We start from the raw sequence: 9,575 nt of genomic DNA, 5'->3' as shown, positions 1-9,575 counted from the left end.
GTATTGAGTCAGATCATTTATTATTTCAGTTTGGGAGGCAGACTCAGATGTAAGCTGGGGCCTGGATTTTCTTCGTCTTATATTTTAGTATGATAATTTTCTCTTGCTCTGGCCCAGATTTCCCAATAAAGTGAATGTTCAGGTGGATATTCACTTAGGGTTCTTTGCAAATTCCTCAATGTTTGGGGATCAAATGGCCCATATTTGGGCCATTCTTCCTGTAATTCCTCATGCCACATAAAACAAAGTCTGATAAGCTCTCCTCTGGTCATGGTTGTATCTAGTCTAAGTTTTCCCTTATTCCAATCCATGAGTAGCTTTCCTAATGGGCAATCCCAGGGAATCATCTTTATCTTAATATCATCCAGGACTTGCCAAATTTTCCATACAATATAACAAAGCCACACAAAAACAAAAAGAGGAATAAAAAAATATTCATTAAATTCAAACTGGCCAACATTTCTGATTAGTGAAGGTAAAGGGGTACTTAGGAAGTTTAAAAGATCCATTTGAAAATTTAAAACTGCTGATACTTAGCAGTACTTTCCAATTTAAGGGGACAGGGGAGGGGAAATCTTACCCAACCAGAAAGAAGATCAGAAGACAAATGTTTGGTTTTCCTCTTCATGTCCAGCCAAACTGTGTAATTTAAATTTCTAAATGTAGGTTCTAATCTGTCCACCCAGTTTTGGGGGGAAACTGACTAAAATCACTGATAAACAAGTTTAAGTTTTTTAAGGGTTTATTGAAAGATAGTAAAAGAAAGAGAAAGGTTGAGAACAGAATTCCTACAACCTGGCAATCCTATCTTTCCTCAACTCCTCTGTGTAGTCCTCTGCTGCCACCATGATGTCTGGAACCAAAAGAGACAGAACTCTCTGCTCAGGCTCTCCTTCCTCCTTCCTGTTCCCTCCCAGCAATGGGAGTTTCTTCAAGCTGGTTGGTTGACTAGGCCAGAAGTTCAAATTTTTTTAGCTTCTGAGAACCATGCTTTCTTAACTACTCTCAAGTACCAGCCAGATGTGCTTAGAATCTAGTCAACTATAAATCAGCCAGTAATCCAGTCAAGTCAGCCAGTAATCCATTCAGGTGGGCTCTGGAGTATCTGCCAAATCTCATCTATCACATTCCATTATCTTGACATTAGAAATACATGGTTTGTATAATATTCAGAAAACTAAAATTAATATTAACAAAAAATTAATCAATAGTATATCAAGACAAACTATCCAACCTATTTCTCCTTTAAAAAAAAATTTTAAGTATAGAAATAAGTGGACCTTTCCTTATTATGGTAGATTCTTTTGGTATTGGTCACATTAAATGAAGAAATTTTGAATGTTGTGAATAAGTTCACTTACCTTGGCCATATACTTTCCAGGGCTTCTCATATAGATGATGAGGTTGATACATGCATTGCCAGAGCTAGGTCAGCATTTGGTAGTTTCCAAAAGAAAGTGTGGAATAGAAGAGGTATTAGGATGCATATCAAACCGACAGTCTATTGAGCTATTGTGCTGACTTCACTGTTTTATGCCTGTGAAACCTAAACAGTCTATCAGTTCCATGGCAGACAACTGATTCACTTCCATTTTAATTGTCTAAGGAAGATTCTGAAGATTACCTGGCAAAATAAGGTACCGGATACTGATGTTCTCTCTCCAGTTGAACTGGAAAGCATTCAAATCATACTACAGAGAGACTCTGATAATCTGGCCACATAGCCTGAATGCCAAATATATGCTTACCCAAAGGACTATTTTATTAAGAACTCAGACCAAGCAAGCGTTCACACAGTGATCAGAAGAAGGACACTCTCAAGGTCTCTCTGAAGAACTTTAGCATTGACTTTGCTAATGCAGGACCACCCAGCATGGAGAGCCTGTATCAAAGAAAATCTTGTACTCCATGAGCAAAATGAAATCACACAATCACAAAAGAATCACCAAAAAAAAAAAATGTGACCTGCGCAAACCCAGAAAAATCTCTATTCCAAATGTTCTAATGGACTACTTGTGTCCAATCTATGATACAGCCTTCCTAACTCAGAGTGGACTGATCAGCCACAGACACACTAAACCTTGACCCCAACATTGTGATATCATCAGTCTTCTTTGAAAATGAAGGACAGAAGAGGTCAAGCAAAATTATACTACAAAGAAGTAATCATCAAAATGACTCCATACATGTTAAAGAAAAGTTAATCAGTTGAAAATTAAGTACCCACACACAGAAGCAAATGACCATCTTAACATGGTGTTAATTAAACCCAACAAATGTAACTCCTGAGGTTAGGTCTTAGCATATTCCAAATTAGAACCTCTAACTTAAGGAAGAGGCAGGCCAAATATTCCTCTTCACACTGTACTGCTAACTCACCTTTACAGGGCTTACTCAACCATACCTTAGAAACCTCTTCATCCTGGAAGCTCATTCTACCCATGGACTACTTCACACACTAAAAGTGCACTTTGAGAAGATGATAATTATAACTCTTAAAAATGTTATCACTTACCATAGATAAATTAGGAGAGGAAGGAATAGTGTACCTATCAGATCTTTGGAAAGGAAAACAGTTTTTGACCAAACAAGATATAGAGTATATTATAAAATGCAAAATGGATGATTTTGATTATATTAAATTAAAAATTTTTTGTACAAACAGAAGCAATGCATCCAAAATTGGAAGGGAGGCAGAAAGCTGGGAAACAATTTTTGAGGCCAGTGCTTCTGATAAAGGCCTCATCTCTAAAATATATAGGGAATTAAATCAAATTTATAAGAATCCAAGTCAATCCCCAATTGAGAAATGGTCAAAGGATATGAACAGGCAGTTTTCTGATGAAGAAACCAAAGCTATCTATTCCCATATGAAAAAATGCTCTAAATCTCTAATGATTAGAGAGATGCAAATTAAAACAACTCTGAGGTACCACCTGACACCTATCAGATTGGCTAAAATGACAAAAAAGGAAGATAATAAATGTTGGAGAAGCTGTGGGAAAATTTGAACACTAATGCATTGTTGGTGGAGCTGTGAACTGATCCAACCATTCTGGAGAGCAATTTGGAATTATGCCCAAAGGGCGATAAAGCTGTGCATACCCTTTGACCTAGCAATTCCACTTTTAGGTCTTTTGCCCAAAGAAATCATGGAAGGGGGAAAGGGACCCACATGTACAAAAATATTTATAGCTGCTCTTTACGTGGTAGCAAGGAATTGGAAGTTGAGGGGGTTTCCATCAATTGGGGAATGGCTGGACAAGTTGTGGTATATGAATACAATGGAATACTATTGTGCTGTAAGAAATGATGAGCAGGAGGAGTTCAGAGAAACCTGGAGGGTCTTGCATGAGCTGATGATGAGTGAGATGAGCAGAACCAGAAGAACATTGTACACAGTATCATCAACATTGAGTGTTGACCTACTGTGATGGACTATATTCTTCTCACCAATGCAATGGTACAGAAGAGTTCCAGGGAACTCATGATAGAAGAGGATCTCCAAATCCAAGAAAAAAAAAACTGTGGAGTATAGATGCTGATTGAACCATGCTATTTCTTTTGTTTTGGGTGCTGTTGTTTTTTTTTTCTATTTTGAGGTTTTGCATCACTGCTCTGATTTTTTGTCTTGTAACAGGATTAATGCAGAAATAGGATTAACATTATGTGTATATATATGTGTGTATATATATGTATATAGATATTTAGATATATAGACATAACCTATATCAGGTTACCTGCTGTCTAGGGGAGGGGGGGAGGGAGGGGAGGGAGGGGAGGGAGGGAGAAAAATCTGAAATTGTAAAGCTTGTATAAACAAAAGTTGAGAACTATCTTTACATGTAACAGAAAAAATAAAATACCTTATACATAAAAAAAAATGTTATCACTACTAGGGCACTTAAAAAGAGTATATGTTCATAGAAGGGTGGATGGGAGTTGACTATGATGAGTTAATATAAAAAAACAATTAGATGTGAGAAAGAGGGAAATAGGAGAGGAGAGGGATAAGAGAAAGGAAGGGGACAGATAAAAGGAAAGACAGATTGGGGGAGGTGGTAGTCAGAAGCAAAACACTTATGAAGAGGCACAGGGTGAAAGGAGACAGAAAGAGAAATAGGGGAAATGTGTTTTTCATGATTGCATATGTGTAACTTATATTAAATTGTTTACCATCTCAGGGAGCAGGAAGGAAGGTAGAGAATTTGGAACTCAAAAAATTTTAAATGAATGTTAAAAATTGTTTATCCATGTAATTGAAGTGGGGAATTATTTTTTTTAAGTATTTTTGCCCCTGAGATCTCACTTTCTTATCGACGAGTTCCTCCCAGAACCTCCAATTTTAAGAGTATGTCAAAGGATATGAATAGGCAGTTTTCAGGTGAAGAAATTAAGCTCAAAAAAGCTTAAAATTAAGCTTAAAAAAAAGTTCTAAATCACTATTTATTAGAGAAATGCAAATTAAAACTACTCTGAAGTACCAACTATACCCAAAGGGCTATAAAATCGTGTATACCCTTTGACCCAGCAATACCACTATTAGGTCTTTTTCCCAAAGAGGTCATAAAAAAGGGAAAAGGACCCACAAGTACAAAAATAATTTTAATTGCTCTTTTTGTGGTGGAAAAGAATTGGAAGTTATGGGGATGTCCATCAATTGGGGAATGGTTGAATGAGTTTTGGTATATGAATGTAATGGACTACTATTGTGCTATAAGAAATCATAAGGGCAGCTAGGTGGTGCAGTGGATAAAGTACTGACCCTGGAGACAGGAGGACCTTAGTTCAAATTTCATCTCAGACATTTACCAGCTATGCGACCCTGGGCAAGTCACTTAACCACAATTGCCTTAAACATCCAGAGCCATCTCCAGTCATCCTGATGTATATCTTGCCACTGGACTCGGATGACTCTATAAGAGAGAGTGAAGTTGGTGACCTTGCACAGTCCTACTTCATTAAAATCCAATTCAGTGCAAATCAGGGCATTACTCTAATCCTTTTGGAGAACTAAGGACAAACAACAACAAGAAATGATGAGCAGATTTCAGAAAAACCTGGAAAGACTTACATGAACTGATGCTGAGTGAAGTGAGCAGATCCAGGAGAACACTATACACAGTAACAGCAACATGTGTGTGATAGACTTAGATCTTCACAGCAATACAATGGTCCAAGACAATTCCAAAACACTCATGATGCAAAATGCTCTCTAGATCCAGAAAAAGAACTATGAAGTCTGACTGAATATGAAAGCAAACTGTTTTCACTTTATTTGGTGTTGCTTTCTGATTCTTCTTTCTTGTGTTTTTTCTCCTTTGTTCTAATTCTTCTCTCACAACATGACTAATGTGGAAATATGGTTAATATGATTATACTGTATAAACTATGTCAGATTCTTAGCTGTCTTTGGAAGGGTTGAGGGAAGGGAGGAAGGGAGAAAAATTTGGAAATCAAAATCTTACAAAAATGAATGTTGAAAACTATCTTTATATATAATTGGAAAAAATAAAATAGAATACTATTTTTAAATGATACATATCTACCAATATCTTCAAGGTATTAATTGTCCTCAAGAATTAATTATCTAAGTGTTTTAAGAAATGGACTATTCTTGGTGACCTAAATAAAAATCAAGACTATGAAGAAGCATTTCACTCTCTAGTAAGTTTGACCAGGGCTCCAGTATGGCTAACCCAGAGGCAAGAAAGCTGTACTCAAATGAATCAATACTATATCCTTGCTGAATACCTTATGCATGCTATGGCTAAGCACAGCTCCTGCTGTTAACTAGAAGTGTTCTATGTCATTCCAATTTCAAATCTGAAAGAGATTGTCTTGAATCTGGCTCAGCCTATAACAATTGGTGTTACCTGCCAATAATGGAACAGAATGACCTCAGTAAGGTGGGGGGGGGGGGTGGATGCAGAGAAAGGTAAGCCATGGATAGTCTCCATGCTTCCAGAATTAATGACTAAATGCCATGTACTGCCTGTTTCTCCAGGGGAATCAGAGAATAAACTAGTTAAGGGCATTCAGCATCTAGAAACAAATGTGAACAAGTTCTGTGTTTTTAAGTACCATGTTCTGAAAACCATAAATGCTATAAACTGTCATTTGTTGAATTTGCATTTTTCATTGTTTTGTTATTTGAAAGTGATAGAGATCTATAAGCCCACCAGCTATGTTAGTCCTGGCACTTACCTAAATACTTGAACTTTGAATTAATTGTTTCCAAAGGAACTACCTGGAACTTTCATGTTATTTGGGAGGACAGAGGGAACTATGCATAGGAAATTTTTGTTGGCTCTAGTACAAGGCACTGGAAAGATATTTGAAAGGACAATGCTTTAGTTTCCCCAACACCCCAGAAATTTTTCAAGAATTGAGGGTATATACAAATGTGCCAAATGTACCCACATTGATTTTCTCATAACAATCAGTGATCAACATAAGTTTTAAAAGTTGAAAAGGGTGACACCTTCTTCTCTCTGGGACTTTCAGTGATAGCCTTTATGGAGTGGGCTTCAGAGGTCAGGCCCCAGAAGTGGCAGTACTTATGGCAGCATTTGGCACAGAAGAGTAGAAGAGTGCTTAGGCTTTATTAGTAGCAATGATTATGGCAGCACTTGGTCTACTATAGGGGGTCAACACCAGAGTGTTTGGCTCAGGAAAGGGAACCAAAATTCAGCCCTGGCACAGAAGGCAGTTCTTTACCCTAGCAGAGTTGGAATTAGTCTGTTGATGCTCACTCTAGCATCAGCAAGCAGTGGTACAGACTGCAGTGGCAGCATAGGAGGTTGCTAGTTTTCTTCCCCACCAACTCCCTCTAGTGTTGCCTATGCCAGGCACCTTTTCAAGATTAGGGCTCCTCAGTAACAATCCTAGAGCCCTTTAAGTGGTGGAAGGTTTTCTAGTACTTTGCAATCAAGGAGTGGGAATTATCTGCTTTTTATGTTGGTTAGTTTTTCCTTAGAAGATACTGTAAATTGAGGACATCTAGGTGATGCAATGGATAAAGCATTGGCCCTGGATGCAGGAGGACCTGAGTTCAAATCTGGCCTCAGACACTTCACACTTACTAGCTGTGCGACTCTGGGCAAGTCACTTAACTCTCATTGCCCTGCTCCCCTCCAAAAAAAAGATATTGTAAATCTTCTCAAGACCTCAAGGGTCCAAGGACTTGAGATGTTGAAATAGTTCCTTAGTAGCCTAAGAATAAAAGTTAGCCCTCAGGGAGGCAGGCTTTGACTGACACCTTCATATGGGCATCCCAGAGGTAAGGAAGCAGTGCTCAACTAAATCTACATATATAATCTACATTATAGCTGAGTATATACTTTCCATGCTATGGTTAATTGAATTTTCTGTTGTCAGTTGTTGGAAGGTCTACGAGTATTTTCTTTCATTCTAATTCTAAACCTGAAGCATGAGACTGGCCTAAATCAGGCCTGCCATGTAGAAAAAAAAAAAAACACATTCCTTGTTGTAAAACCCTACTTTTGAAAGAATAAGGATGCTCTCTCCAATTAGGTTTCCACTGATGATTTATCTATCACCATCAGCATTGCCAGATTTATATCTGAATGTATTTTAAATCTTTCAACCTTAGTAGGACCTACCAGAGTTCGAATACCATTCCTTTAAGAAATGCATTTTCCTGGTCAAAGGATATGAACAGGCAGTTTTCAGATGAAGAAATCAAAGCTATCTATTGTCATGTAAAAAAATGCTCTAAATCACTACTGATTAGAGAAATGCAAATTAAACAATGCTGTCATACCACCTGACACCTATCAGATTGGCTAATATGACAAAAAAGGAAAATAATAAATGTTGGAGAAGCTATAGAAAAATTAGAACACTAATGCATTGTTGGTGAAGTTGTGAACTGATCCAACCATTCTGGAGAGCAATTTGGAAATATGCCCAAAGGGCTATGGGATTGTGCATATCCTTTGACTCAGGAATACCACTATGAGGTCTATATCTCAAAGAGATCATAAAAAAGGGAAAAGGACCCACATGTACAAAAATATTTATAGCAGCTCTTTTTGTGGTGGCAAAGAATTGGAAATTGAGAGAATACCCATCAATTGGAGAATGGCTGAACAAATTGTGGTGTATGAATATAATGTAATACTGTAAGAAATGATGAGCAGGCAGATTTCAGAAAAACCTGGAAAGACTTAAGTGGACTGATACTGACTGAAGTGACATTGTACACAGTGACAGCAACATTGTATGATGACCAGCTGTTATAGTCTTAGCTCTTCTCAGCAATACAATGATCCAAGACAGTTCCAAAGAATTCATGATGGAAAATGTTCTCCACATCCAGAAAAAAACAGCTGTGGATTCTGAATGCAGATTGAATCATACTTGACATTAACTTTTGTTTTTGTTTTTGCTATTTTTGGTTTTTAAGGTTTTTTCCTTTTGTTCTGATTCTTCTTTCACAACATGACTAATGCAGAAATGTGTTTAATGTGATTGTACATAAATAACCTATATCAGATTGCTTACTGTCTTGGGAAGCAGGGAGAAAAGGGAGGGAGAAAAAATTGAAACTAAAAATCTTATGAAAACAAATATTGAAAATTATCTTTATATGTAACTGGAAAATAATAAAATGTTTTTATCATTAAAAAAAGAAAATAAGGGAAATATAGATATAGATATATATAGTCAATGCCAGAGGGATGGTGAACAAAGGTTGCCAAATAAAGTTCCTGTCTCAGTGGAGTTTAAAAAAAAAAAGAAAAAAAAGAAGTGCATTTTCCATTCTACACCAACATGTGGCATCAGAAATGACATTTATATAAAACTTTATTCATGTTATACATGAGGAAATTGAGGCTTAGAAAAGCTATGTAAGTTGCCCAAGGAAACACAACTTCCAAGTAAAAGATCAGAATCCAGTTCCCTCAATTCTAAGGCCAATACCACTGTAACATATAATTCTTCATAAGTATTAAAAATAAATAAAATCAGCAAAAACTTTATTCCTTCTTCCTTGGCAGATCATTAAAATTTGAAAAATGCATCTATTTTCCTTCCAGTAGATACTCAGACATACATAGTTAAGCAAAACAAATTCCTACATTAGGTATGTCCAGAAAATATATATCTTATTCTGTACACTGAATCCATCATCTCTCTGTCAGGTTTCATCATCAGTCTTATGTCTTTGAAAGTTGTTTGTCTTTATAATGTTGATGTCCTGATTCTATTCACTGCATCAATTTAAACAAGTTTTACCAGATTCCTCTGAAACTATCCCTTTCATCATTTCTTATAGCATAATAGTATTATATTACATTCATATTCCATAAATTGTTCATCCATTCCACGATTGATAGGTAACCCCATGTAATTCCTCAGGTTCCAGTTCTTTGCTATAACAAAGAAAGCTGCCATATTTTTGTACATATGAGCCCTTTTCCTCTTTCTTTGATCTCCTTGGATAACAGGTCTAGTAGTGGTATTTCTAGGTCAAAAAAGAGTATGCACAGTTTAGTAGCTTTTTGGCAAATGGAATTTTATTCAAAGAAGGGAAAGAAGTACTAAAT

This window comes from Dromiciops gliroides, chromosome 2 (genome assembly GCF_019393635.1).
Source record: "Dromiciops gliroides isolate mDroGli1 chromosome 2, mDroGli1.pri, whole genome shotgun sequence".
NCBI classification, from domain to species: domain Eukaryota; kingdom Metazoa; phylum Chordata; class Mammalia; order Microbiotheria; family Microbiotheriidae; genus Dromiciops; species Dromiciops gliroides.
This window is presented reverse-complemented; position numbering follows the sequence as displayed.